The following is a 6591-nucleotide window of genomic DNA, read 5'->3' as shown; positions in this document are numbered from 1 at the left end:
GAACCAGCAACACCCTTCTCTGTTTTTCATTATGGTCAAGAGCTTCATTACACCCTCCCAGGTTGCCTCACACTGTATTTTCTCTTTCCTCTGTCCATCCAACTTCCCACCAGCTCATGCCATGGCCTGCAGAGGGGCCAACAAGTTACTGCCTGTTATTCTATATATTTTGCTTCTTTTAATGGATGCAGGTGCATACACTGCTGAAATGCTTTTCCCCAGGAGCCCACAGTTCTTAATCATCCTATTAAAGTGATTCTGTATTTGCCATCATTTTCACATTAAGATTATCTACTTTAACTGCACACACAGAGATGTTCAAATTATTTGTTGTGAACAGCTGATTGAATTTAGATCTGTTTGCTTACAAATTGCCTCCTACCTGCTCACAGGGTTAGAGAGCTGCTGAGTCACTGAAGTTATTCAAGGTATTTCAGATATTTTGTGCTGGAGGGGCACGAAAACTATTGCTTACAGTGAGCTGATCTGACACATGGTGTCTGCAATGTGAGCACCTCACCTGGTGGCATGTCTGGTTTTCAGTAGGATATCAGAGATTTCTCATCATCAATGCAGTGTGCACAGTCTTCCTGCAGCCACTGCCCAACAGAAACAGCATCAGTGCTCACCAGGCAGCTCAGGATAGAGCACTGAGACATGAAGCCATCAAAATGAGTATCTGTATCCTGGAGGTGGCCACAGGACCAGAGCAGTGCCCATCCCACTGTGCTGGGCACTGCTGAGGTCAAACCTCAACTCCTGGGGTCAGTTTTCGACTACTCACTGCAAGAAAGACATTGAGGGGCTGGAATATGTCTAGGGGATGAAGATGGGGAAGGGGCTGGAGCAACAGGAGCAGCTGAGGGAACTGGGTGGGGCTCAGACTGGAGAAAAGGAGGCTCACGGGGGACCTTCTGGCTCTCTGCAACATCCTGACAGGAAGGGGGAGCCGGTGTGGGTGTGGGTGTGTGTGTGGGGGGTGGGTGTGTCAGGCTCTGCTCCAGGGAACAATCAATAGGATAAGAGGAAATGGCCATAAGATGTGACAGGAGAGGTTTAGTTTGAATATTGGGAAAATTTCTTCACTAAAAGGGTGTCCAGCCCTGGCACAGCTGCCCAGAGCAGTGGTGGAATCCCCATCCCTGGAGGGATTTAAAAGATGTGTAAATGTGACACTTGGGGATATGATTCAGGGGTGGCCTTGGCAGTGCTAAATTAACAGTTGAACTCGAAGATCTTAGAGGTCTTTTCTGACCTAAATAATTCTATGACTTGAAGGGCTCTATAAATCCAAGAGGACATCTCCTATTTTGGAATACTGCCCAGGAATTTCTGCTCAAGAAATACAGTACTATCCTAGAATTAGTCTCAGCTTTTTCCACAGGAATTTATATCCAACATACAGATCTAAATTAGCTCGTTAAAACTAGTTTAGGTTGCAGAAGTTTGAAAACTGTGTCTTTGGTTTTGGAAGGATGTATTAGTGAACTGACCAGCACCAATTTCTTCTGTGCCTGCTGCTGCCACCATCCCTTCCCCTCCCCTCCCCTCCCCTCCCCTCCCCTCCCCTCCCCTCCCCTCCCCTCCCCTCCTCTCCCCTCCCCTCCCCTCCCACTTTGCATTCACAAGGAAAAAATATTGCAGACCCAAGTGGGTAATGCTACTCAGTCTCTTTGCACATGAAGTACTGGTTGGAAAACAAGGATACAGTCTCCTTTCTCACCTCTCCTCCCTCTGGGATGCTTTGTGTGAATGTACCGCCAGTGTGCTCCTTTCAGGCTCTCTCTTGTTATTTTCTTGCCTCTTACACACACAGTTTGTCTCACAGTTGTCTACACCACAATAAACAAGGAATCAGCTGCTGATAGATGGCTAGATCAGGAAGGGAGGCAGTTACAGCTAAATTTCAGGGAGTTTTCTGTGCAGTCCATAATAACTGTACAATTCTGGACATGCCAGTTGCCCACATCAGTCCCCAGATCTGCTTACTCTGACACCTACCCTTTACTGGGACTGTTGCTGTTCTCCATTTCTCCCTTTTGCCAACAGAACAACATTACAAAGCCTTTTTTTTCACCAAAAAAATGGGTGATTTTCAGCAGTGTCTTGGACTACTGGTTTGTCTCTGGGTGTCTATATTATTGATAGAGATATTCTGCATACAGCTCTGAGGGGGAAGAAGGAACAAAGACAACGGGGTATCATTTGTGCTGCGATTCAAGTGATCTCCTAAGTACAGAAAACATTCATATAAGCCCAATGATAATGTTAAGCCCAAACCCCCTTTAAGAAAAGCAGTCTTAGAAAGGAGTAAGTGAAACCCAAAACATCATCATGGTACCAGTACCAGTCCAATGTCTTCAAAATTTCTAGTCTGGCTCGTGCAAAGTCACGAGTTCAGCTTAAAAAGAATTAAATTAAGAGAAACATATAGTTGAGGCAATGGGTATTTGGCCATGATTTCTTCACATCCTTGCAAACTTCTGATCTTGGGCTTTCTTTTAAAACTTTGAAGGCTTAAAACAACAACCAAAAGCCGAGATCCTTCCAGGAAAAGCTGTATAAATACAAATGTTGGCAGCGGTTTCCCAGAGCTCAAATGACATTTTTATGAGTATTTTGTTTACAGCAGCACCCACAATGTGCTGGACCTTATATAAACATTCAAGTGTGGATGGGTCATGAACTTTGATGTAGAAATCATCATACTTTCCCAGGAGGAATCAGATAGAGATTAACTCTTTGCAAGCCATTGCCCTGGGCTTTGAGATATTGCTAAGGAAGTTTAGGAAATGTAGTGACAAAGGGGGAATGTTCTCTTGGTATTAGTGGGCTCTGCATGGCTTTAACAGACAAGAGTGTGTTCTTATTTCCTCTCTAAAGTCTCTTTCAACCTGCCATATAAAACCATGGCCAAATTCCTAAATATTTCAAGGTAGCATCTTCAGATATAGAAGTTACAGGAGAGTTTGGTGTTTTCTTCAGCAGGGTGGGGGCTTTGTTCTTTTTCATCTCCTCTTTTTCTTTTTTCTTTAATGTTATAATGACTGTTTTCTATAATGAGTTCTTAGGCTCACTGAAGTTCAACAAGGTATAATCAGGAAAGCTGATAAATAGTAGAGACTCCTACACTCTGCTCTGATTGTTACTCTAATAAAGCTCCAGTTTGGCTTTCCTAACGTGAGACAATTGGCAGCTCTGCAGTGGGGATGTCCCCTGGGGGCTGCCTGTGCTCCCAATTGCTTCTTGTCCACTGAGAGTGAACATATGAGGGGTGCACAACATGCCCACACCAGGCACAGAAACACACACCAGTGGGGGTGAGGATCACAGAGGGAGCAGAACCCTGAGCTCAGCCAGAGCTGTGGCCAAGCCAAATCTATGATCATCCTTCACCTGTGAGAGGGAGGTCTGAAAAAACTAAAAGAAATAGTAATGTGATCTTCACACCTTCACACTGAGGCCATGTAATCACATCCAGACTCTTGGGGTAAGAACCAGATCTCAAATTTCAATCCCCCTGGTCTATTCAAGTGAGATTATGCTGCCACAGATCCTTATTAACCCAGGTATTGAATTTCTGTCACATCTAAACCACAAAAAGTAATTCCATTTTTCATATTTTACTTGCTGACAATAAGGCAAGATGACTTTTTTTAAAAATCTTTAAATGACAATTTACTCTGAGTGCTCTTTTTTGTTTCTATTGGGATAGCACAGAGTTAATAAGAATGATTGTGCTGTTGACATAAGTGATATATTGAATTCTAGAAAGCAGCTGCTGCAAATTAGGGGAGAGTTAATGACTAGATAATTAGACTATCAGGTGGTTGATGTTAGTTCATGTAATGACAGCTGGGAATTGTTACTCTTTTCTCTAAACATCACCAGTATTTCAGAATGTGCAGATCAGATTTGGAATGGCAATTAATTCAGAGGAAAAGAGAAAGTTTTCTGTTCATATTGTGAATTGATATTATTGATAAATATTATTGATGTTATTTCAAACATGCAGGGGAGCTTTTCTTGTTTATTTTGCTTGCAACAAGCAAAGGGTTGTTTAGGGTTCTTTTTGCTTGTTTAATTTTCATCTCATTCTCATGGAACAGACCACTCTGTATTTCTGTATGTATTCTCTATATATATTTTTGTGTCCATCTTCTTTATCATCAATTCAATATGGGATTCATAGGTGAGACAACTTTAAATACATCTATACCTTCTTCATAAACTGTTACAGACCTTGTAAAATCTAAATGCAATGAGTCACTACAGAGCTATCATATAATCTTTTTTTTTTCAACATTTACTGTTCATCAGACTTTCAGTTTTTCCTTTTCCTATATCCCAATCAGGAAAATAGACCTTCCTAAATTGCCCAGACCTTTCCTTAGAAAAGTAAGAAGGTAGAAAAGTGAAGCAAAGCAGCTTGAGCAGAAAATTGTGGGATATCAGTAATCTGACCTGTGCAAAACACCAGACACAGGTGAGGGGAAGATGAACTGAACATCTCTGAGCCTGACACTGTGTCAGCTGAAAAAAGACACTCATATGCCTGAAAATGCAGATTAAGTATTAAAAACATGCACTTATAAAGCAGCTTTGTGTTCACTGCCTGAAGTTTTTTACAAGCTTTCCAAAATCATACTCTCAATATTGATAAATATATTAATTTATGTAGTTTTAAGATGAACTGTGATACCAAAAATTGTCAAGTCAGTTATAGCCCCTCTGAAATTTGTGAAAGGCATAAAAATATCCTGTATCTGCCCAATGAACAAGGAACAGATCATGAGCTTGAGAACATTGGTTCAAATTTTCATGTGAAACAGAAATTTCCAACAAATAAAATTGAGTCCCTTGTCAGATTAAGAGGACAGAGAAGCCACAACAACCGACCAACAAGTTGTCCTGCAAACCTGAAAGTGGACTTGGTGGGTTTGTAAGTCTCACCTAGCTATAAAATGACTATTCATGTTGCCAAATGGTGATGATATCAGTGGAAGTTGGCAGACCACCGTTATTTAGGGATTTATTGTTCAGGCACAAGATTGCAAAGTATCACCATGATGGCCTCACTGAACATGAATTTTGCTGCTTAAAAACCTTATTACAGTGAAATACAAAAGTCATCTGAAGTTTAATTACCGTCAAAAAGAAATTAAAGACTGGGAAGCACTTCAGATTAAGTGCATAGAAATTATTTAAACTTGGAATATTAAAGAAATATCAGAATAAACCCCTAAAACTTCTATGAGTTAAACACCTGAAGCCAAAAAGGGATTCATGGCTGTTTATTAAGGACTGGAAAGAGCCAAGAAAACTGTTTGTCACTGTGACAGCAAAGAGCAGCACAGGCAAAATTGTCCTAAAACTATCCGTGAAATCCACTGACCCTCTCTCCAGGTATGCAACTGCTCCAGTAAGAGAGGAAAAAGACTTTGAAAAGTTGTGTCCTCTTAGTGGAACAGCTTCTCTGGCTGCAGAGCTGGTAGGTGTGCACTAAGCTGTTTGTCCTGCAGGTTTCTGTGCTGGAATAGCAGCAGCTGCAGCAGGAGTGATGGGACCACAATTTACACAAATTGTAGGTACTTTTGCACTTCCTCCCTCAGGTTTGTGGCTGCTACCTAAATTCAAATGAATTTTGGTTACAAAGGTAAAAGACAAGGAGCCTCCAAACACGGGCATTTTCAGACCCATAGCAAACATATCACATGCCAGATTTTAAAGGTTAACTCGTGGAAGTCCTTGGTGTGAAACCACTTGTACTCTGTTTCAACTCATCTCTTTTTTGTGTGTTTCTCTAAAAGGTCAACCACCTACTACAGAGTGATCAAAGAGACAAGTAAATCTGACTGGATCACTCACTCACTGCCTGCTGAAATCCACATGTTGGGGAGACATCCCAAATTTAGTGAAAATAATGAGCTGAAGTGGGAGGAAAAAAACACAGCTATAGACGGATAAAGGAAGGGAAAGTAATTGGTGACAGAAGCTGGAAATATGTGACAGGCTTAAAATATCCAATGAAAAAATATGTATTTCTTAACCAGCACAGACAATTACTTCATTCACATTCATTTTAAAGTGTTTTACCCACCCAGAGCTCAACCTCCTGGTAAAAGCCACACTCAGACACTCCTAACTCCCTACTGGTGCCAGCAGATTAAATTTGGATTAGAGATTACCAAAATATACTATATTTATACCAAATATGTGTAAACAGATATAGTATGAGTAGATTCCCAAGATGATTCACCACCCCTGGCAGTGTCCAAGGCCAGGTTGGACAGGCCTCTGATCAACCTGGTCTAGTGAAAGGTGTTGAAGGGTTAGAATGAGGTGAATTTCAAGGTCCCTTCCAACCCAAACCAGAATGTGATTTGCAGTTACCAAGAGCTGTCTTTGAGAGGTTACTGCACTTGTTACAAGGATGGGTGAGAAAAACTGAGATACAGGGTGATAAAAGTTATGACAATTAGAGAAATAAAAAATTAAGAGCTGGATAACATGACATGGATAGTTAAGGAGAAGCCAGCCAGTTCCCACTGTGTTTTATGATTGCCAGGGCTCTGCATGGGAGCAGATGAC

The sequence above is a fragment of the Pithys albifrons genome, chromosome 9 (assembly GCF_047495875.1).
Source record: "Pithys albifrons albifrons isolate INPA30051 chromosome 9, PitAlb_v1, whole genome shotgun sequence".
NCBI lineage: Eukaryota > Metazoa > Chordata > Aves > Passeriformes > Thamnophilidae > Pithys > Pithys albifrons.
The sequence above is the reverse complement of the archived record's forward strand: the minus strand, read 5'-3'. Positions refer to the sequence as shown.